Below are 25,479 nucleotides of genomic sequence, written 5' to 3' on the forward strand. Positions count from 1 at the left end.
GAAAGGTTTCCTCAACTGCGTAAAGCAATGTTGCCTTGTGGTTGTCAGAGTTAGATAATAAAGAACATCTAGGACGATTGGGAGAATAGAAAAAATAGTACGGTTGGTATTAGAGTAAATAAAATGTTGCCAAAAGAGTAAATACTATTTTGGTGACAAAACAATACTGATTTCAATGAAGTATATGAAAGAAAACATTCAATTACGTCATCCCTAGTAAAATATTTGTAACAGATTTACAAATCAAAGCACTTCTTTCTTTTTATGGAAACATGGAAGGTACCACAGCACTGGGAACGTTCCCAGGAATTTTGTAAATATGAATAGAATTTGGGAGGCAAGTTAATGTATAAAGTTTAAGTCCATTTATGAAAAGATAGGCTAATTAGGACTGGACGTACAGTTCAAAGTGGGATCCGAATAATGCGTTCACCGGGTATCGAAGCCGGGACCCCTTGATTATAAACCGACCCAATTGACACTACGTAATGGAGGAGGTCCAAAGTAGTTAAAACTATATTTCTGTATCCACGGGCCCCTTTTCTTGATCCGATACAATGATGCGCATAATATTTATCAATTGCACTGTATGTTACGCCCTCCCTTGCCCGGGAAAACAAATGCTACCACTACCTAGATAGAGGCGGCATAATCTCCCTCGGACAAGCGAAATAGCGTTACGGTCCAGGTTAAGTTCGTGTGTAGGAACCGGTGACCAACAGTGCATAGTAATAAGCCATATCGAATAAAAACAAAGACATATGTACTTCCAAATTACCACCTCTTTACCTGTAGCCGGGAAGCGGCTAGCTGCATACCTGAAAATCACGGGTAGCGACATGCATACGAAAATGATATAGCCCAAAACTAACATGAAAATAAAAAGTATATTCTATTCATCACCAACAAAAAATGGAATTATTACAGGTCCCCACACTTGCACTCTCACATTCTCTCTCAGATTCAATCCTCATGGGGTCATCGACACAAGAAATTATACATGACATGTACAGGTTTTATGACGACAAGCCCTAATTATTGCATTCTCAATTAATTTTATCTTACTTTTTGTCTAATCAGGTCATTTGTGATTTTGCTCCAGTGCTACTTAAATCCTAGCCAGCCCTTACTTAAGTTCACCTTTTGTTTTTAAAAAAGACACTAGTCGGCGCGGTGACCATACATTACTTGACCAGTATAAACAAAGGCGTCTCAACGGCAATTACATTCACGTGGGTGGACGTTTTCCTTTTACAAGACCTCACGTGGTTCCAAACATAACAAATAACCTCCGTTGAGTGGCGCAAACAGATACTCTCTAGCAGGCGGGACTTAAACACTTCGCCGCGACGAGCAATTCACATTACCAGGCAAATACTTTAACAAATAATCACATATGCGACCGGACATAGCTAGCAGCGACACAGCGTTGACACATAAAAATGAACAAACCTCAAGTAGAATATGCAATTAAGCGGGCGGCGCTTTACTCTAATAGTACGCACTTTAAACAAATACAAAGGAGCACAAACGACAATGAATTTAAGATCATAAAAAAATATCACAAGGAATAAGAAAAATTGACCTGAGACGAATAGATTACAAATGACAAGCGCGACGGGAGTTTGGTATGAAGTTCGAGTTGAGTGGGCGTTTTCAAAATGTCGACGAATTTCAAGGGCGTTCTCTAAATCAATCGGGCCGTCACGTGTTAAGGTTCACACAGATGAATACTTTACCATCTCTCAGCTTCCGGGGTGCATCCTGGCGTCTTTACGGGTGATTGAAAACACATAGTATCCACGCGAAAGGTTTCCTTGGTCGTGACGATGAAGATGCAAAAAGGGTTCAAACACCTAGTTCCCCGGCTCCTCTTCCTCTCGGGATCGGTGGATCTCCGTGGTATGGCGCGGTTCGGACGTCGCATCTGAGCGGACGTCGTCGGCGTCGTCGGGGCGTCAACATCTCTCTCTACGTCTCTCTGTCGCGGCTGGTAGGCGTCGTCGGGGCGTCAACGTGGCGGATGGTAGGCGTCGTCGGGGCGTCAACGTGGCGGATGGTAGGCGTCGCCGGCGTCGTCGGGGCGTCAACATCTCTCTACGTCTCTCTGTCGCGGCTGGTAGGCGTCGTCGGGGCGTCAACGTGGCGGATGGTAGGCATCGTCGGCGTATCAATGGGGCGGCGTTCGACGTTCTCTCTCTCTCCATGGCGGCGGATAGGCATCATGGGCGTAGTTTCTTCTGACCTCGGGCGAATCGACGTAACGCCCCCATCTCTCTTCTTCCTCTATCCCGCCATAGTTTCCGGTGTTCCTCGTTTCTCAAAAATTATGAATGGCGTAAGGTAATCACGGAAACACGGTTTCGCTTCAACTTCCCCCAGCGGTTGAGGTAGGCGCACTCGTGTAGACTTACTGCCTATCACACACACTGGTGTTCGCACAACACAACAAAGTCCACTGTACACGAAAGGTAGCACGAAGGTGCTCTCGTTCCAAGAATCGCGGCAAAACTGTATATGGAGAGGTAGCACGGAGCTGCCCTCGCTACAAGGATCGCGGTAAGACTGTATATGGAGAGGTAGCACGGAGCTTCTCTCGCTACAAGGATCGCGGTAAGACTGTGTGTCGAAAAACCATGTCCTTCGTTTTATTTAGATTTTGAAAAACGACGCTAGGCGATCGTTGGAGTGACGCTTCCGAAGAGGTTATTCCACCACGCTCTATTGTCTCCAAACTAGGACGTACCGTGTCCGAAGTTGACTTGTGCGGATTAAACTTCCGCCTGGCTGTCGCCCATAGCTCAAGTGCAATCGCTGTCCACAAACTGATCAATTAGAACCGATTTGATCTGGCGTCCGTAATTGTCGCTTGATCGTGACGAAACTCCACACATCTGTCCTTGCACATATGCCGCTGCGCTGGTATAAGTTTCACATGAATCGGACCGTTGGAAACCGAGATATTTAAATGTTTGTCATTACGGTCGAATTTCCTAAGCTTTAGACGCATAGCGTGACCCTTCAGGTGCTCACCCTTAACACAAGCGAATGTCTCGTTCCTCCCGTCGGCTTGGCAAAAATCAAATATGTAATCTTACAAATTAAAACACTTAACACTTTGAATCAACACGTCTTTTTACAGCTACATACATGAATAATAATGATGATAATAATGACGGTAAATCTGACTGTCACAACCTCGCCCCTCTCCTTCTTACAAGGATTTCGTAAGCGTGAAAAATTCGCTCTACACAGGGACGGAAATTTTTTTTGTTTACAAATCCTTGAACACTCTGTATATAAAAATTGACAAGCAAATACATGAACACCCTGTATATAAATATTGACAAGCAAATACATGAACACCCTGTATATAAAAATTTACTCTCTGAACGGCACGGACACTGTGACCTTCCAGATACATAACATATATAATAACACCCTGAATATAAACATAATATGGAGAGTATATATATATATAAAACAAGAACAAGATGTGAGCATTTACGTGTCAGCTTGCACTCTTACGTCGCTCGCTCTCTCGTATCTGGGCGAACCGTGTCTCGAATTTGGCCTGTTCAGGTCTCTCGCTGGGCTCCATGGTATTCTTGCTCCACGGCGTCCTGCATCTCCCCGATCTGACTCCGGGCTGACCGACCTGCTATCCGCGTGGCGCTGATAAAAGCCATCCCGGACTTGGCCGTTCTGAAATAAGCTGTCGTTCCTCCTTGGCGACGCACGAGTCGGACCTCCACGCCGTCTCCTGCCTCTGAACGGGCGTCTTCGTTGCGGTGAAGGTGGATCTTGCAGCTGGCGGTTCCTTTCAGCCCCTGGAGCGTGGTGCTGTCCTCTCCATCCCTGCTGGACTAGATGAACGCGCGGGTGTTTATTCCGGTGCGACGAATCATCTTCCGGTCGGCGCCGCTTGCTAAACTTCTCACCCCTGGTTTTCCGCCTCTCCTCCTCGCACTGAAACAGATTTTCCAGTGTGAGGGACATCGCGTGGGCGTCAAACACGCATGCTCCATTGAGATGACGACGAATCTCGTGTGGGAAATGGTACACCAGAGCGGCTATTATCTCCGCCGTGGTCATTTGGGGTTGCAGAGACTTGAACTCATTGTAACGTTTCCAAAAGTACTGGGCATACGTGAGTCCTCCGCCCCTGTCGTATCGTTCGTTTCGCACCTACATCAGCATCCTCTCGACCTGCAGGGGACGTTGAAAATAAGTGAGAAACGCTTCTTTGAACTCCTCATATGAATTGAAGTTCCCCTCGTTCCTGTCCATCCAGTTCTTGGCCCGGTCCTGCATTAAACCTTTCAGAATCAGAAGCCTATCCTCGTCCGTCAGACCTAACTCACGGGCGGTAGAATTAAATTCCTCGAGGTACGTGGAAGGAAGAATTCTGTCAGCACCCGAAAATTTTTTGAAGTGCTTCCGGTATTCGGGCGGAAACAGAGCTCTCCTGGCGGACGGTTGTAGTAACTGTAAATCCTCGTCCCTCTGCTCGCGGCGCGGACTCAACCGTGGTGACGCAGTGTTTTCTCTTCGAAGGGGGCGGGGAGTTCCTGGAGCTCGCTGGTCGCTTTCCCCGTTCGAACAAGTGCCGACGTCGGCTGCCGGTGGTGACGTCAATCTGGGCTCCCGCGACGATTGTGAAGTGCCGCTGCTAGTCACGCTCAGTTGACGCACTTTCATCTCGAGGTCCTCAATTCGTTCGGAGTTTCCTTCGGCCCGAAATCAAATTTCTCTCACTTGTCGCCCCAGGGTGTCTATGCCACGGTCACATGTCGCTTCCAGCTGCACGCATTGTCGGGCCATCTGCTGCATACCTTCCTCCTGGTCGCGCACGCTCTGAGACAGTGTTACCATCTGGTTCTCTTGTCGGTCGATCCGCACGTTGGTTTCGGCGATTTTGGCTTCGACACGGGATTCGCATTCCTGTACCCGCGCGACGAGTTCCTGCGTAATCGCCTCACCGGAAGTACGGATGGTCTCCTGGAGGCGGTCTTCCGTCTCTCGCATCTGGGTGCTGATGGCCTCTATCTTTCTTTGGGTGGCTTCCATCCCGCTTCGCGTGGCCTCCATCTTAGCTTCAATTCCGCTTCGCGTGGCCTCCATCTTGGCTTCCATCCGTAGTAGCATCTCGATGATCTGTTGGGAGCTGGTACCACTGAGGCTAGCTGCTTCGTCGACCCGTTCTGCACCTCCCGGAGAAACCTGTTGCGCGCTGGTCTCCTTGGCTTGCCCCCCGCCGTTCGGTAGACTGGTTTCTTCACGTGGACTTAACGGAACATCGCACCGGGAACAAACGAGGCTAGCTGTGCCGACGTTTTCACTTTCTGGGAACTCCTCGCTGCAGACATCGCAAATCACCCTTACGTCACTCATGTTTAAGTTCTCGATGCGGCGGTTGCGCAATCTCATGAAATCAAATATTCAACCCTCGGTCGATTCTCAATGCTCGCTGACAAGCGTAAACGTAAGCGCTCACGATATATACCAATATATATATTTTAACAATTCACAAACGAAAAAAGATGAGGGCGGTCGATTCCCCTTTTGCCAGAACTCAACTTAACGCCTAATGCCATATGCCAAACAAAAATTTTAAAATGCCTAACGCCTTAAGTAGCTGCCCTACTACCTTGACAAAAATAAACGCCTAATGTCTAAATTACCACCTCACGTCAAAATAAAACAATAAAATCTCACAATGAAACACAGTTACATGACACCAAAATACGCCTGACGTAGCCCTTACAAAAACGACATATACCTCTGCACTGAGGGTGCTTTCGATTTAAAAAAAACCGGTCCCTGTTCGGGCGCCAAAAATGTATGTTACGCCTCCCTTGCCCGGGAAAACAAATGCTACCACTACCTAGATAGAGGCGGCATAATCTCCCTCGGACAAGCGAAATAGCGTTACGGTCCAGGTTAAGTTCGTGTGTAGGAACCGGTGACCAACAGTGCATAGTAATAAGCCATATCGAATAAAAACAAAGACATATGTACTTCCAAATTACCACCTCTTTACCTGTAGCCGGGAAGCGGCTAGCTGCATACCTGAAAATCACGGGTAGCGACATGCATACGAAAATGATATAGCCCAAAACTAACATGAAAATAAAAAGTATATTCTATTCATCACCAACAAAAAATGGAATTATTACAGGTCCCCACACTTGCACTCTCACATTCTCTCTCAGATTCAATCCTCATGGGGTCATCGACACAAGAAATTATACATGACATGTACAGGTTTTATGACGACAAGCCCTAATTATTGCATTCTCAATTAATTTTATCTTACTTTTTGTCTAATCAGGTCATTTGTGATTTTGCTCCAGTGCTACTTAAATCCTAGCCAGCCCTTACTTAAGTTCACCTTTTGTTTTTAAAAAAGACACTAGTCGGCGCGGTGACCATACATTACTTGACCAGTATAAACAAAGGCGTCTCAACGGCAATTACATTCACGTGGGTGGACGTTTTCCTTTTACAAGACCTCACGTGGTTCCAAACATAACAAATAACCTCCGTTGAGTGGCGCAAACAGATACTCTCTAGCAGGCGGGACTTAAACACTTCGCCGCGACGAGCAATTCACATTACCAGGCAAATACTTTAACAAATAATCACATATGCGACCGGACATAGCTAGCAGCGACACAGCGTTGACACATAAAAATGAACAAACCTCAAGTAGAATATGCAATTAAGCGGGCGGCGCTTTACTCTAATAGTACGCACTTTAAACAAATACAAAGGAGCACAAACGACAATGAATTTAAGATCATAAAAAAATATCACAAGGAATAAGAAAAATTGACCTGAGACGAATAGATTACAAATGACAAGCGCGACGGGAGTTTGGTATGAAGTTCGAGTTGAGTGGGCGTTTTCAAAATGTCGACGAATTTCAAGGGCGTTCTCTAAATCAATCGGGCCGTCACGTGTTAAGGTTCACACAGATGAATACTTTACCATCTCTCAGCTTCCGGGGTGCATCCTGGCGTCTTTACGGGTGATTGAAAACACATAGTATCCACGCGAAAGGTTTCCTTGGTCGTGACGATGAAGATGCAAAAAGGGTTCAAACACCTAGTTCCCCGGCTCCTCTTCCTCTCGGGATCGGTGGATCTCCGTGGTATGGCGCGGTTCGGACGTCGCATCTGAGCGGACGTCGTCGGCGTCGTCGGGGCGTCAACATCTCTCTCTACGTCTCTCTGTCGCGGCTGGTAGGCGTCGTCGGGGCGTCAACGTGGCGGATGGTAGGCGTCGTCGGGGCGTCAACGTGGCGGATGGTAGGCGTCGTCGGCGTCGTCGGGGCGTCAACATCTCTCTCTACGTCTCTCTGTCGCGGCTGGTAGGCGTCGTCGGGGCGTCAACGTGGCGGATGGTAGGCGTCGTCGGGGCGTCAACGTGGCGGATGGTAGGCGTCGCCGGCGTCGTCGGGGCGTCAACATCTCTCTACGTCTCTCTGTCGCGGCTGGTAGGCGTCGTCGGGGCGTCAACGTGGCGGATGGTAGGCATCGTCGGCGTATCAATGGGGCGGCGTTCGACGTTCTCTCTCTCTCCATGGCGACGGATAGGCATCATGGGCGTAGTTTCTTCTGACCTCGGGCGAATCGACGTAACGCCCCCATCTCTCTTCTTCCTCTATCCCGCCATAGTTTCCGGTGTTCCTCGTTTCTCAAAAATTATGAATGGCGTAAGGTAATCACGGAAACACGGTTTCGCTTCAACTTCCCCCAGCGGTTGAGGTAGGCGCACTCGTGTAGACTTACTGCCTATCACACACACTGGTGTTCGCACAACACAACAAAGTCCACTGTACACGAAAGGTAGCACGAAGGTGCTCTCGTTCCAAGAATCGCGGCAAAACTGTATATGGAGAGGTAGCACGGAGCTGCCCTCGCTACAAGGATCGCGGTAAGACTGTATATGGAGAGGTAGCACGGAGCTTCTCTCGCTACAAGGATCGCGGTAAGACTGTGTGTCGAAAAACCATGTCCTTCGTTTTATTTAGATTTTGAAAAACGACGCTAGGCGATCGTTGGAGTGACGCTTCCGAAGAGGTTATTCCACCACGCTCTATTGTCTCCAAACTAGGACGTACCGTGTCCGAAGTTGACTTGTGCGGATTAAACTTCCGCCTGGCTGTCGCCCATAGCTCAAGTGCAATCGCTGTCCACAAACTGATCAATTAGAACCGATTTGATCTGGCGTCCGTAATTGTCGCTTGATCGTGACGAAACTCCACACATCTGTCCTTGCACATATGCCGCTGCGCTGGTATAAGTTTCACATGAATCGGACCGTTGGAAACCGAGATATTTAAATGTTTGTCATTACGGTCGAATTTCCTAAGCTTTAGACGCATAGCGTGACCCTTCAGGTGCTCACCCTTAACACAAGCGAATGTCTCGTTCCTCCCGTCGGCTTGGCAAAAATCAAATATGTAATCTTACAAATTAAAACACTTAACACTTTGAATCAACACGTCTTTTTACAGCTACATACATGAATAATAATGATAATAATAATGACGGTAAATCTGACTGTCACAGCACAGAGCCGTTGACAACGACATATAGCGGACTCTACAGTGCACAGTGAACTTTACACTCCTTGGATATTATGTTAAAGCTGACGTGAAGATGCAAGGGAAACCAATAGTTTACAAGTTTCCATTTGATTGTTGCCTCTCCTTATTGCCAGACAAATACGGACCAACTAAGCTTTAACTAAGTTACTTGTTCTAACACTAGTAATTTGAAACGTTGAAAGGTCACTTTGATGGTGTTGCAGAACTGTACCATTGAAATTGATGAATGATGCACTTATCGTGTCTCAAATATCTGGTTACGAAACTAAAGTATGAACTACATATCCTGACCTACCCGGTGGCATACATAAATATAACGTTGTCACCTTGTAATCAAGCGGTCCAGGGTTCGATACCCAGTGGCGCACAGCAAAATAATGGTTCGAATTCCACTTTGAAACGGTTGAGTCCCGATAAGCCTATCTGTGCATAAAGTGAACTTAAAAACAAACTTGCACCTCATGGCCATGAACCAACTAAGTTTAATTACTTCAGTCAAATTCATTGGATGATTAATTTAACTTGTCTAATTTGCGTCAGTTAGATTAACGCGACAGAGAATTGCGAGGACGAATGAAGGATTTGAACAAGCAAGGAAGGATCCATACCCTTCGTTAAAGGTACAATCCTAACATTCGTTCGAAGTGATGAGGAAAGTTAGAGACATGCATTCCTAATCACGATCACTGAACCCACGATTACCAGCATAAATAAACTGAGGGGTGAGACAAGTTTTATGATTTCAGAATTTGTTTTAAGATTACGTTACTGAGATAATCTAGTTTGGACCTACAGTGTAACTCTCTAGCGTACCCAGGATTTTATTTCGGGCGGGGCTTCAATTGTAAAGGTAGATATTGCATAGCTGCTTCTTGGAGGGTGGAACATACAATTAAATATTTCATAATTATTAGGGCTGAGTCAATACCACTTTGAACCGATATCCACACCGATACTCTTACTTACTCTTACCCATAATGATGTTTGAAATGTAATAATTAAATATGTTCAAAATATTGACTAATATGACTGTAACTTCTTCCAATCATGTGCATCACTATGTTAGAGTTTTGCTTTAAACATGCAAGAATTACGTCAGAATATTAAAATACCTCTTACTTAATCGCAAAATACAGGGTGGCTCAATAAGTCACTTAACACCCTCAGTACAAGGCCACTGCGGCATGGAATTTGAAATTGGCGATGACCAATCGTTATCTGGCCAAGGGGGAACCACATTGACGCCACCCACACGGTCGGCGGCCATCTTGATGTCCGCCATCTTGAATTCAACTTCAGAATTTTAAATGGGAAGGGGGTCGTGCGACATATCAAAATGGGCTAGAATTTCACTAGAAATGCAATGGTGAAGGTTTTTTCGACGTATCTTTAACCAGTAAAAAGCTATGACTGAATTCTTGTACCAATTTGCTCCTTTTCGAGGTGTTAGAAAAATGCCTTAAAATTTGTTTAGCGCTTCGGTAATGCATCGAGATCAAAGTGACTTCTATGGAGAGACGTTCGCATGCCATTGCACATTATTTTAATCGGATACATCCATGAAGAGCTGTGCATTATGAATGGTTGTCGCGAACAATTTACAGTGTGACGCTTCCATTGAATTAAAAGTCCTTCACAGTGACAAGGCTAATGTTTATGTTCATAAGGAAGTTCATAAACAGAATATTCGATGAGTTTTATCTGATAACCCATTTTTGACAGATCAAAGCTGAATGGTTAGTGTTGGTAAGTTAATGGTGTGGCGTGCTGTGTGGAACACGATTGGTTAGTCAATTTTCCATCAACGGAACCTTAAATGCTTAGGGCTACTTGGATTTGTTAAATAAACAGTTTTTTTCATCCTTGCTTATGGAAGAAGGTACTTTTTACAGAGTTTTTTCAATAGGGAAGAACACCAGAACACTTATGGGAACGTTATGAACCAGTTTTTGTCCAAAGTTAGTTATCAGATGACAAGGGTCACATATTCTGTTTATAAACTTTCTTATGAACATAAACATTAGCCTTGTCACTGTGAAGGACTTTTAATTCAATGGAAGCGTCACACTGTAAATTGTTCGCGACAACCATTCATAATGCACAGTTCTTCATGGATGTATCCGATTAAAATAATGTGCAATGGCATGCCAACGTCTCTCCATAGACGTCACTTTGATCTCGATGCATTACCGAAGCGCTAAACAAATTTTTAGGCATTTTTCTAATACCTCGAAAAGGAGCAAATTGGTACAAGAATTCAGTCATAGCTTTTTACTGGTTAAAGATACGTCGAAAAAACCTTCACCATTGCATTTCTAGTGAAATTCTAGCCCATTTTTATATTTCGCACGACCCCCTTCCCATTTAAAACTCTAAAGTTGAATTCAAGATGGCGGACATCAAGATGGCCGCCGACCGTGTGGGTGGCGTGAATGTGGTTCCCCCTTGGCCTGATAACGATTGGTCATCACCATTTCCATGTTGCGCGCTGCAGTGGCCTTGTACTGAGGGTGTTAAGTGACTTATTGAGCCACCCTGTATAGTTTTTCTCATGGCGATTAGGGGGGCAGTTGCACCCCCCCCTTTATTAACCTACTCACCACCACTGATTGATAAGTACAACTTGTGTTAAATTTTTGTCAGGCTTATATTGCTGTATTTCATCTTCCAGCATAATTAGACTCCACGGAAGTGCCACACTACATTCTTGCGGACCCCACAAAAGACTAAACTGACGGAAATGTATCGTCCGGTATCGGTAAATAAAATCCAACAGATACTTTCAGATACTGTTACAGAACCACCGGTTAAAAGTTATTCAAAGGGGAAAATATTAATCGGAGCTTGCTTTAAGGGTTTCCCCAGTTCTTTTCTGCTTTCATTTGAAACTTTTTATCTTCTCAACATTTCGGGAGGGGCTGTAGCCCCATCAGCACCCTCTGCGTACGCCAGTGGTGTAACGTAATATGTACGTAGCTATTAGAAGCAGTGGGATGTGCCTCTTGCGTAAATCGATTCCAGAACTTTCGGTTTGAAGGCCTGACTGATACTGTCCTCCGATACCTCACACTACCACAAAACCAACAATGATTATTAAGACAAGTGTATCACTACAACTACCCGTCTATGAAAATAGAAAAACGACAAGCGCATGCAACGAAAAAGGAACAGTGGCTTAATTAGTTCTTGTTCTGCAGGTTTATAACCTCTTTTTAACGGTTAACTACTCTACCAACAGCTCTTCACAAGGAAGTTTGTGGGTAACCACATGTCTGTGTGTACATATATATGCATAGCCTATATATATATATAAATGTATGGATGGATGTGTGTGTGTATGTATTTATGTTTGTTCAGGAATAACTCTCGAACGCCTTGAGCAATTTCAACCAAACATGGTACACTTATGACTTACTATCTGGAAAGAAATACTGTGGGGGTAAGACACCCCTGGCACCCCTAGGGGAGGGGGTGGGAAGGGGGTGACATCTAAAAATAATCGAAAATGACCGGTATTAGTGTGAAATCCTTACCTTTCGGGATCGCTAAGATGAATAGTGACATTCCCAATGCAGTTCAACTCCAAGTTCATCACCTATCAGCATGGAGGATGAGAGGCGGTGAAGAGTAAAATGTCAAAAATGACCTAACTCTCGAACGCCAGGAGCAATTTCAACCAAACTTGATACACATATGACTTACAATCTGGAAAGAAATACTGTGGGGGTAAGACACCCCTGGCACCCCTAGGAGAAGACGGTGGGAAGGGGGTGACATCTAAAAATAATCGAAAACGACCTATATTAGTGTGGAATCCATAGCTTTCGGGCCTTCGGGGTCGCTAAGATGAATAGTGACACACTCAATGCTGTTCAATTTATTTATTCTTGCTCCTGGAAATGAAACTAAAAATGTTGTTTATAATCAAGTTGTGAGTTAAATTAATATTAAGTGAATTTGTAAGAGATTTTTCTTTGTAATTCGTATACTGTACTTTTACTTTTAAATACCTGTAAATAAAATTTGTCACATTTTACACTATAGTTAGAATTCATTATGTTCTTGTCTAATAGAAGGTGGGATAAATAAATACCCGAGCAACGCCGAGTAATCAGCTAGTAACTATATAATTTCCAGAATAGTACGACCAATGTCCCCTTGACGGGAGTATCGAAGGATGGGAGTGTCTTAATATTTGTGTAGGGGCCAAGATAAAGCTGCGTGTAAGAAAATACAGCGTACAAAGAATAATCAAAACAAAAAGAAGGAACGTAAGATATTTTAATAATTGAATGGACCACATCAACGACATTATTACCAACAGTTTTGGGACGATAAAAAGTAGTGACGTTAGTTTTATGGACAATGGGAGCCTTTTTCACTCCTTGAATCTTCGTTTTGGGATAACAACGTGCAAGAGAAAGCAACATGGATGTTTGTAGCACTTGATTTTTATTGGTTAGTCTCAGCGCAATGAGTACACCCGAGATTCAGGTTCAAGTTCTTGCCTTGCATGAAACATGATTTTCCGTTACTAATTATTCATCCATCATCATCCATTCATCCATCTCAACGTCGCTATTAGCGGCGTAAATGCAGTGCGTTCGTTTTGACTCTGGGCCGAGATAGCGCGTGAACAACTTTGAACAACTCTTATAACACATGTTAGTACTCCTTATGCAATGTTTAATTTAATTGTCTACATGCTAAAGATATGTGCGTAAATAAGTGAGACGTTACGGGATGAAAATGCCGGCATCTGCTCCATGTCACGCGCTCTCGGCCCAAAGCCAAAATGAACACACTGTATAAGATTGTGTCATTGTTTATATGTATGGTATAGTAGAAGCCTCGGTTGGCCCCATCGGCATCCGTGGCCGACTGGTGAGCACAGTGTTCTACAACCACAGGATTATAATCCCGGTACCGTGCCGATGAAAAAAAATGATAACTTGGAGGTAAAAGAATTTCTAAAAACCGTGTTGAAAGGTCGACTCACAATCTTGCCATTCAAGGTCCCTAGATCGAGCCCTGCATGCATTCCTTCGCCAGTTTTGCCCGATCACCATTCATCCTCGTCGTCGTGATTGCTATAGTGGCTGAGACTGCATCTTCAGTATTTGAGCGGCCCTGTTGAGCCTTGATCTCTTGAACACCAGACTGGGCAAAGGGGGCTAGAAACGACAAGTCATCCGCAACTGGAATTTCACCAGCTTCTCCAAGAAATACGTTTGGCTGACGCTTTGAAAGGATTGGAACAACTACACAGACCTGCTTCCCGCGGGTCAAGAGCGAAGATGGACAACGGTACGCAACAACCACGCACATACACACAGCCGGAATGACAATTGGAAGTTACGACAGAACACTTTCACTAGCCGAGATGAATTTGAAGCACCACAAAATAAAAGAAAGTGGGTGAGGATTTCGTTACAATATTGCCCCCCTCTTCTTAACCCTCCTTAGTATACGGCAATGGTATTCAGCCACCGTAGACGTCATGCTGGAAGGTCCGCCAGCTTCCTGTCTGATTATCTTGCCAATTGTCCGCTTTCATTGTCTTGGCGTTGTGTCACGATCATTACCGTCTGTATAAATAAAGTGTATTGGTTTCCCAATGCATCATTGTTGCTGTAACCTTCCGATCGTTGGTTCTAAGGGTCTAGCACTCCTGACACAAATATGGCCGCCGTCAAGTTTATGGTAAGTGTGAGTGAATTTTGCAAGGTTCAAGGTTAGTGTTCTTGTACTGTAGCGTTCGAGAGAAATGGTGAAATTGGTAAAAAGTAAAACAAAAGTACGTGCGAGGTTTCAGATGTACACACGGTGAACGAATGCAGTATCATTTCGTCCCATGCACATGTAAAAATATCAAACTTTTTAAAACACTTTTTACTGGATGGAACACTGTACGTCCGGGTAGGTAAAAACAGTGATTTTTTTTAAATAAAAAAGATGCACAAAATATACTGATAAGCATAATCTGAAGAACGTACTCTTATGCGATAGGTTGTGTCCATGTCAACCATTAGCGTCTCGAAAATTAACAGATCTACAAATACTAAATGTCGCAGTCTTAAAGACCTACCAAATATTCGGTCAAGGAAACATAAATTAATTTGATTGGCCAGTATCTTTGTCAATGACAAACAACAAACAATTATAAATAACTGCCGATAATTTGGAAATTAACAATGATAAGGTCTAAACTTTTACAAACGTTCATGAAATGTTAGTTGAACGCTATAAAAAATATTTCGATTGGCAGGCAAAAAAACCCAACCGATTAATCTTTCATGATGAGATAATTTCGAAACTATTACGTATTCAAATATGAAATGTTCATGAGCTGAAAGATCTAGAAATTAAGTAGATGCAATATGCACTCTTTATCTCGTCATCAATCGGAAACTGTAAGAAAACAAAAATATAAAATGTATTGAATTGAGACATATCCAGTGCTATTCTATTGCGACCTGAATAATCTCAAATGGCATATCCTTGAGCAATCGATATTTGATAAACCTTGATATCCCTAGAACAACTAAGTTACAAATATGCTATTTAGAGGGCTGAGATATGTATAATTACAATGTTCATGTATTATTATTATTATTATTCTACGCTGAAGATACGAGTGACGTTAGCTGTCGAAAGCTTGGAATCTTTTCCACAACTCACCTGGTCGGTGAATCTTTTTATCATTCGTCGACAGGAAAGGTTAAAGTTTTACTTCAGGAAAGCTTCAAGTCTTACTTCAGAAAAGCTTCAAGTCTTACTTCAGAAAAGCTTCAAGTCTTACTTCAGAAAAGCTTCAAGTCTTATTTCAGAAAAGCTTCAAGTCTTACTTCAGAAAAGCTTCAAGTCTTACTTCAGGAAAGCTTCAAGTCTTACTTCAGGAAAGCTTCAAGTCTTACTTCAGGAAAGCTTCAAGTCTTACTTCAGAAAAGCTTCAAGTCTTATTTCAGAAAAGCTTCAAGTCTTACTTCAGGAAAGCTTCAAGTCTTACTTCAGAAAAGCTTCAAGTCTTACTTCAGAAAAGCTTCAAGTCTTACTTCAGAAAAGCTTCAAGTCTTACTTCAGAAAAGCTTCAAGTCTTATTTCAGAAAAGCTTCAAGTCTTACTTCAGAAAAGCTTCAAGTCTTACTTCAGGAAAGCTTCAAGTCTTACTTCAGGAAAGCTTCAAGTCTTACTTTAGAAAAGCTTCAAGTCTTATTTCAGAAAAGCTTCAAGTCTAACTTCAGGAAAGCTTCAAGTCTTACTTCAGAAAAGCTTCAAGTCTTACTTCAGAAAAGCTTCAAGTCTTACTTCAGAAAAGCTTCAAGTCTTATTTCAGAAAAGCTTCAAGTCTTACTTCAGGAAAGCTTCAAGTCTTACTTCAGTATTATTATTGTTTCATCTGTCTATTTGGTTGTTCGAATCAACAATTACTTCAGGAAAGCTTCAAGTCTTACTTCAGGAAAGCTTCAAGTCTTACTTTAGAAAAGCTTCAAGTCTTACTTCAGAAAAGCGTCAAGTCTTACTTCAGAAAAGCGTCAAGTCTTACTTCAGGAAAGCTTCAAGTCTTACTTCAGGAAAGCTTCAAGTCTTACTTTAGAAAAGCTTCAAGTCTTACTTCAGAAAAGCTTCAAGTCTTACTTCAGGAAAGCTTCAAGTCTTACTTTAGAAAAGCTTCAAGTCTTACTTTAGAAAAGCTTCAAGTCTTACTTTAGAAAAGCTTCAAGTCTTACTTCAGTATTATTATTGTTTCATCTGTCTATTTGGTTGTTCGAATCAACAATTGAGTATATCAATATATATTGATTACTAAGTAATTAATACAAATACAAAGGTAAAACTTGTTATACCAATAAGCATATCACTATACTTCGACACAAATTAACCTGATTGCTCAGTTCAAGAACATATAACCAATGAAATATTGTTCTTATTTTAAAAAAGTTAAACAAGTATATTAAAAAAAATATATATCTAGAAAATGTTCCTCATGTTCATGAATATAAAATTAAACGAAGACAAATATTAACATTTATGAAGTGACATTTGTATACAGAAATATTATTATTTTTCAAAGAGTTACAAGTTTTAGACATTGCTTAAATATATTTTTAATGTTTAGTACAAGTTTAAATTAACTTCAAATGTGTCGGCAATTGTGGTAAGATACTTGAAGTATTTGGAAGTGTGGATATATAGACAGAATTTCTGATATAATACTGGAACTATTCAAAATTGTTCAAGTTTTTTAGATATTAAGTTGCATATGGAGGTACAGTTATATTGTATATCATAAACGAAACCCCTTGTTCTGTAACGAAAAGCATTGCTAAGTAGATTTTTCTCTCATTGTTTTTTTTTCTTTCTCAATTTCATTTGCTAATACTTTATATGCTAACAGAAAAGATTTGAGAAAAGTTCTGAAAAGTTGAATGCTTTGGCACTTTTACACAAAATATTAAGTAAGAGAAAGGAGCGACACCTATTGAAATGAATTGTAGTGACAAGTAAATCGTTGAAACTGTCGGTTAAGGTGAGACGGTAGGTAGATATTATTTTTAAAACAATGTAGAGCATATGGTAATGCTGATGTAATGGAAAAGCAAAGAGGGTTACAAATTACCATTACTTCAAACAGATGACGATGAGAAAAGAGAATTAAATTGGTTAGAAACAGGGAAAGGTTTATTTAGATGATATGATTTATCAATGTTAGATGGGAGAAAAATAGAATTTCGAGGTAGAAGGATAGGATATAGAGCGTAAAGTTTGCAGATGTACAGAGAACTGTGAAAAGAACAGATCGAAAGTACGAAAGCAAAAGTAAAATGTAAATAACATAAGGATGCTGAAACTAGTAGATGAAATAATTAATGGGTAGATAAAAGAAAAATAAATATATTTTGAAGTTTTTGAGAGTAGTATAGGTGACAGTTTGACTGATAAATATTTATACATTCCGCTGTACATTACGAACTCTCAAAACTTCACATCAACATGCAGAGGATGAAACTTGGTCACCTTCTTACACCCAGCATCTTCCCACATGATCTGCCACCCCACAACTGTCTCCCCTTTTCCCACACACACGATGCTAAATAATCACCTAATGCGTTTCAACTCTTGATAACAAGGCTATAAATGTCCTTACAGTTTCAGCTTAACATATCAGGTTACTCTCAAGTGTCAAGCAATCTCATTGTGAAATATATAACTAGGGGCTATGATTTTTATGATCTAAGAATTACCAAAATATGTAAAATAAAAATGCTCTTATGACCTGAAATTTTTTAAAAAAATATGCACTATAATTTGAAAAATATGCCCTTACAACTGAACTGTTTCAAACATAATTATTTAACATATGCTGAGATATTTTCACATACTATTTTCACTTTATCAGCCCTGAATTGCAAAGTACAATGAATACTTTCTGTAAATAAATTGTAGGTATACGTATTCCTTGAGAAAGCGGTATATGCTGAATATGACCGCAAATCTGTCAAAATATGCTCTATCATGTAGAAATGGTCAAATATGCTTAAATATGCCCTTAAAAAGCACCTTAATTTAATTAGTTTCTTCACAATATGAATTTCTACAAGTATATATTTAGGGAACCCAGAACCCTTACGAAAAAAAAATGTGCTAAGTCATGAAAATCATAGCCCTATATATAACATATTTTGAAATGGTTTGTGCTTTCTCATAGAACAACTTTATACTACAGTATAATGGAAACCGATTGCATGTAAGTGTAAAATTTAGCTCTGGGTAATTATCGTTGTGAGGCTCCTGGATTCATACAAGACCTTTGGAAAATTGTTATCGAAAATTTCATGCATTTCGAGGAACCTTTAGGACTATCCCAAATTCTGAAAAACCATCTCTTGAGAATAACGTGCAGAAAAACCGGGTGAACGGTCATTGGGTTTTGTTTGCACTATCGTCTCGGTATCCGATAGTAAATATGCTTAAGGCACTGTAAAACTATTGCACGTATTTAGACAACAGCGAAGACAAAAATATATGACGATTTATTTGATTATTCTAGAAGGAACTTTAAACGGATCTGATTATTCAGACTTCCGAGGATTGTAAAAGTGTTTCGAAAAATTAGAAATTTCCTAAAAAGTGTTTGCAGCAATATTTCCAAGGTCTAACAAACTTGTGGATGAATCTAAACTAGAGGCCAGCATAGTGTGCCTTTTACCTACCCACTGCCCGCTTGCACGCGATAACAGGTTTACCTGCTCGCCTGCCCACGGCAACGAGTCGACTTGCGTCTCTACCCGGGTTCTTGGTCTTCAAGGCGCTCTGCGCTTACAAGGTACCTGGGCATTCATCAAGACCCGGGCGCCTGCAAAACCTGCTGGAAGGAAACAGCCCTCCGGCAACGTGTCGCTCCAGGTGTTTCATCACCACGTGGACGGCTGCAGCCAGTGTTGCCTACTTACGTAGCTACTAAATCCTACGAAGTCCTAGGAGGAGCTTCTTCTCCAAGGAGAATTTATATACTTAGCGATTTCAGTTCAGCGTAAGCAGTTTTTATCTTATTGCCAGGAAATGCACGCAATATTACAGTTTCATTTATCTAAATGAATGATCGAGCAAACAAAAATCTCCTCACTGAAAACTAATTGTTTTTCATTGCATGGTGCCTTAACCAGGCACGCAGTGGCGCAACCAGAGGGGGCAGGGTGCATTGCTCACAACCTTGGACGGAAATTGTCTAGCGGAGGGGTCAGGGTGGGGGTCAAACATTAAAGTACAAGTCTCATCAAGTTCAATGCCGTAGCAAAGGGGTAGCGGGAGTCGGCCCTGAGCGCCGAACGATCTAAGTGAGAAAAGTTTTAAAACAGAGAATGCTATGGCGGCCCGTGATATTATTTGCTATTAATGTTGGTTTGTTACGAGTTGGATGAATTAATTATGTAATACGTCGCTCCATGTGAAAATAAAATATTGTACATGGAAATTTTACATGCCATATGTATGTACATTCGGAATGCATTTATCATGCACTTTCTTTCTTTCAAAAATAGTTTGTGTGCTTGTTTTCCATTATTAGCTAACGTGAAATTGACGTGTTGAAAAAAAATATTTCTAATCCTCTGTTTCAACACAAATGCGTGAGAACCGATTTCTACCCCCTTTTTGCGTGATTTATGAGGATAATAATGCCTTTCATGCTACTTTATTACTATTATTGCGATTGTTGTTGTTGTTACGTTTATCCAAGTACTTGCCCCCCCCCCCAAAACGAGGGTAACGGCAATGCCCCTGGCTGGCTACGGCGCTGGTGTTCGCAGTAGAACAGTGTGTTGTTTGACTCGCGACTTCAGCGTCGAACGTGACATGTTTCAGTCCTGCCCTATATCACTATATATACGTATATTGGTTATTTACGACATATACTTATGGATCCTGTGCCACGGAAAACCTATTTCAATGTGTGTGTGTGTGGGGGGGGGGGTAGCAACATTCGTAAATCTCATTTCATTGGTGATGTGGCTTACGAAGCTTCGAGTTCCCTTTTTTAAGTAGTGCAAATCTATTGCAGTTGGCAACACTGCAGAACGGTGTGGGCCCGGTGCAGTTTCTACTCGAAGCAACTACGTCATGCAGAGGGAGGGGTCTGCAGTTGATGGAAAGAACGAACTGAGACCTACTAGGTATCGTAAGACTGCGGGTACCCGGCGGGTCTACAATGCCTGCCAGGAACGATCTGGGCAGGTGGCCAGACAAGCTGCTCAAGCGAGGGTGTTGCGCAGGTTGCATGGCATTTCAGGAGCGATGTCTCGCGAACGGGTCTGCTCCAGGTCTTGTGCAGGCCTCTGATCTAAACTATGTGAATTAAGCTGGGAAAATGATTCTAGGTTAGCAACACTGAATATGTAATTTTAAACTAAAGATATATGGGATCTCAAGTTTTTTTAAATTTTCTTTTACTTTTAGATCCTCTGTTTTTTCCTTGTGATGGCCGCTGTCGTGTGCTACCCACAGCCAGGTTTTAGACCAACTCAGTAAGTACACCTTAATTTTTTGAAGATTTCGTTTGTTTATTATATTTTTTCTGCCGTGTCTTTTTGCCTTGAGAATATTCAAACCCACTAGACTTTGATGTTCGAGTCATGAATTCTCAACGCTCTATACTGAATTATCTTCCTTAGTTTCAGCGCGTGTACCGCAGAGGTTGTCCATGTTTAAACAGAAACGTAGGTTAAATATTATCAACTTGCTGAATTTGGATTTGTACTTTTGCCCTCGTATGCAATGTATTAAGATCATCAGAGCCATCTGTTGAGCAAATGTTGAATTATTTGATCGTTGGTTATCTCGCTCAACGATTTTCTCTTTTCTTTTCGCAGCGAGCACTATGTGATCCACGTCCCGCACCATGTTCACGATCACCACCATCTCCACGACTCGCACCACGACTTCTCGCACTTCCACGATCTGCACCACTTGCACCATGACTTCGGTTGGCACTAGCCCCGTGAACATGTAAGTACAAACAGTGGTGGCGAGTTAAGATGACTCTAGGGGGTGGGTGCAAGATATATTATGAATTTTGTGTACGCGTATATCGTCTATTTTTGAATCAACAGTAATGGTTTCCTTATATTATTATTATTATTTTTATTATTATTATTATTATTATTTTGTCATTACACACACACACACACACGCACCACACCGGGAATCGAACCCGGGTCTCTAGCGTTGCAGTCAGACATCCAACGACTGGACACCAGCAGTTCTACAATAAAATATTTAATAATAATTACAATATAATGTGTTACATAATTCTTAAAATTGTACTTGTATTCTTTTTGGGTATAGATTTTAAGCTCAGATAGATTAATCGGGACTGGGCCTACAGCTTCGAGTGGGAAATACTGTGCCATGTACCTCTACTGGAACCGAACCCAGGAACCCTTTTTTTCAAAAGGCGATAGCTTTACAAGTACGCCATTTGCTGTTTTATCATAATCTATTCACTTACAAATTCTTATTTTCTTAATCACTTTCCTTATATTAATACTCGAAAGCAGAACTACAATTCCATTCTGCAGTGTGAAGAAATTATAAGTAGCCTCAATGATTAATATCCACTTAACAAACATATTAATTAGTTAAAGAAAGTTTGCCTACCTAGTTCTCTCTATACATTTGAAATATTATTCTTAACACACTGAATACTACGGTGGCAAAAATATATTGTTTCGCTACAGTTAATGTGGTGGCAAAAAATTGCCTTAAGCCCCTCCTCCGACTTGTCGCTCTACAGTCTTTGTGGAAAGGATGAAAATCATGGCATTGAACTTCACACTGATGAAAACTTGTATTTTGTTTTAAATAGAATCTCTCTCAGCTTTCAGTAAATAATCACTGAACAATACACTTTGTTAGAACTGTTATTGCAATGATACAATCAAACTTACTTGTACACTATTCACAAGAAAAAGCGTAGTCAGTAATATCCAAAATATAGGGAACGTAAAAATATAATCGATAGATGACACCGCTACAAATATTTTGTTGTTGAAGAAACCCAGAATTGATTAATTTTTTATTTGCGCTTTCTTTGGTTTTGTTATTTTTAATAATTGTAACACATTTTTCACTTACGATTCATTATTACTGTGATTATTTTTATCTATCAAGCAGTGTATTACTTACATCTACATTAAAACACTTTTTAAAATATCTCTAATGTAAAAAATAGAAATTGCGTTCTGATGATCAATCGAAGTCAACTGGAGTTTCGATTTGCAAGCTAAGTATAGATTTCGTTTAAAATTAAGCCTGATAAATTGACTTTTTAAAAAATGAAAAAAAATGAAATGTTAAGAGTGAAATTCAGTATCAAAAGCCCTTACGAAGACAAAAGGATTAAGACTTTCATTCAAATATTTTCTGGCGTAAGTAATGGATGTGGCGCGTTGATAGTAGTCCAATTTAATCTCTCTTGTTCGTCATTTTCTCTTTTTCTTTTTCTATGCTTCTTATTTTCTACAAATCCCTGACACTTTATTTCAGTCTCCACCTCATTTATCTACTTTATTACCGGCAGAAGTGGTGTACCCAGGATTTTTTAAGGTGAACTCAAATTAATGCCTTTTATACAACATGTTCATGTTTTGTACATTGAACAAATTTCCTACTACATCCTCACATTAATGGACCGTGCATTATTGATTATTTTACTTTTCCAATATTAATATTCAATAACTCTGTTCGGAGAAAAAGTTTGAAAATCTTTCCTTCCAAACCCAACGCAGACTATAAGGACTGTTGTGACGTTACCTGTCAAAAAGAATGTATATATTTTTTAGCACCCTTGATCGGGTACTTTCATAGATTTTACTTTCTGGATATATTTATCTTCTAAAAAATCGGAAAGAGATTATTATATAAGAATGCATATTAGAATGAATCAAAATTAACATGAATGACTCACAGCACAAACAGGCTAACAGGAACTGGACCTAGAGTTTCAAGTGGAATAGGAGCCACTATGTGCCTCCAACAGGTATTGAAACCGGAACCTGCTGATTACAAGGCGACGATGTTACCACTACTCCATCGGGGAGGCCCTATTCCTCTCGAGTAATTTTGTACTTTCGAAGATAGATATATTCCTGTAAACATTGTCTGTTTGTTTGTTTGTTCATGGATTTGGGGGAAGTTGCAGCCCCCCATCAGCTTCTCCCTTGGGTCACAATTACCCTGGAGAACCACACTGGATTCCCGAAGTGCGTGATCTCATGTGGAAATTTTTCCTACAATCGCGCTGTACAAAACGGATCTGGAACTTACCCAGCCTCCATTGGATATCTGGTTGGTAAAAAGTGATCACGTAACATCCTACACACATCTCATGTGTCTTTATGGCTGGGTGTAATGCACTTTATCAATATGTCTCCTTCTCTCCTTCATGTACCACTGTAATCGAAGTTCAACGAAGTGTTATAATTATACTGTAAAAGTAATGCAATATGTTTATTAAGAACGACACTGGTTTTACTATATTTAATATTTTTTAATTTCAGGGGAATACCAACGATTTTGGAGCTTCTAAATTGTCTTTACAGATGAGGCCAAACGTCATATTCCTAATGTGTGTAGATTGTCGTGTACTTTCGAAAAATAATAAATATGTACTCGTCTACATGTGGTGTTTCCTTTCTTTAAGTATAGCTCGATGTAACTGACTCACGATCGAAAGGTATGGGTTCGAGTCCAGTCCAAGATATGGTTTCCTTTTAGTCAAGTTAATCAATATTCCCTTCATCGTGTTGACTATCGTGAAGAGGTGGTGAACGACAGTACGTGTAAAAGAAAAAAACAAAAGTTTGGTTTCAAATTCCAGGTTTTCAAACGCGTCTATATCAATGATGAATCTCTGACTGTAAACTGATAACTATATGTTGTTATCTGAAACTAAACGACCCTGTATGATATACAGGTACATGCAGTGGAGCCAAGTTTTATGTGCTTCGGGAGCTCAAACTCGCTCTTGTAACAAAAATGACCGTTTTCAGTGTGGCTCTTTTCTCAATGGCGTGCATCGTGTCGCCTCGGTCTGTTGTTCGCACACTCGCAGTAAATGCTTCCTTATGGACTGAGGGAGATTTCAGACGTAAGCGACGCGCGATACATGTCGCTTGGGAACGTGCCAATCAGGAGCAACGTTTCGCAAAGTAGTGGTATGACACCGCACAAGCTTGCGTTCGATTGATGAAATCCTCAAGCGGCAGATGTCGCTTCGGTCTAAGAACTCATTTATATTTCAGACAATCTACACCTGCATAAATACATCATCGTTACATCAAAGCACAAAATACATACATTTATAGGGGCAGCTTCAGAGACTTGTGATGAAGGAAAGCTTAAAAAAAAGCTTGTGTGTTATATGCTGATGCTGCTGCGTTCACTATGTCAAGAACTGCTGTGGCACGTGGGTGATAGTTGAATCTCACTTCAAACGCACAGCTGTTTCAGAGCGTGACAGGAACTTGGGGGAAAAGTGAAGGTGGCACATTTAATCGTAACGCACGGGGTCAAGTAGAATCGGTGGGTAGATGTGTGTTGCAGAGTAGTAGATGCTAGCGGTATTTATAGTTGTATCCTAGTATAATCAAAAAACATTTTTCAAATACAGTAAAACCTCGTTAATCCGGACTAATGTGGGATAAGTTAACCGGTTTAACGAAAGAACGGATTAACTGAAATAACGTAAACACTGCAGTAGAAAGCGCATAATTAAAACTCCGTTTATTAGGCCTAAATACACTATACAGTACAGTAAAAAGTCTGCGGGAAACAGGATTTCATCATGGTTCTGCCTTTTCTTTGGGAAATTCTCTTGTTGACTTCTAGCCACATTTGAAACCTTTCATTCTGCTTTTTTTCTTGCCTTTTTCCTGTCCGGATTAAGCAAAGTCCGGCTTATCGGTTTCCGTATTAACGAGGTTTTACTGTATATGAAAGGTTCAACATCCATGACTTGCTTGTACTGTAAAAATGACTCCGTAACTTTATGCTGATTAAACCGGAAAATCTACTGATGGTTCAATGTAAGGAAGCACCTAGTACACCCTGGATTGTACTTTGCAGACTAACGAGGCTCTGGCGTCTGAACTGACGGCCAGTATAATACCGTTGGAGACTTGTGTCCATCCTGTACGCGTGTGTTAGTGTGCACGAACTCATGCAAAGAGGGGGGCTGATGAGGCTACACCCCCATCCCGAAATCTTGAGAGAATCAACATTTTCGACTGAAGGCAGTTAAGAACTCGGGAAGAACCAAAGTGTGTCTTATTGGTATCCCGCCCTCCTTAGAATGCAGCTACACT

General features: G+C 41.3%; 1 protein-coding gene and 1 long non-coding RNA gene across 2 annotated transcripts in view; one reads left to right on the forward strand and one right to left on the reverse strand.

Moving 5' to 3' along the window:
* The window catches only part of LOC145988309 (uncharacterized), a 264,996-nt gene that overhangs the window by 219,751 nt on the left and 19,766 nt on the right, over window positions 1–25,479 (reverse strand). The gene's annotated exons all lie outside the window — the stretch shown is intronic.
* LOC145988311 (uncharacterized) lies at window positions 14,249–23,784 on the forward strand. The gene is made up of 4 exons (XR_014441736.1): window positions 14,249–14,320; window positions 20,573–20,640; window positions 20,986–21,121; window positions 23,674–23,784. It is a non-coding gene; the product is annotated as an uncharacterized LOC145988311 (long non-coding RNA).

This window comes from Lepisma saccharinum, chromosome 5 (genome assembly GCF_977018435.1).
Source record: "Lepisma saccharinum chromosome 5, izLepSacc3.1, whole genome shotgun sequence".
NCBI classification, from domain to species: Eukaryota; Metazoa; Arthropoda; class Insecta; order Zygentoma; family Lepismatidae; genus Lepisma; species Lepisma saccharinum.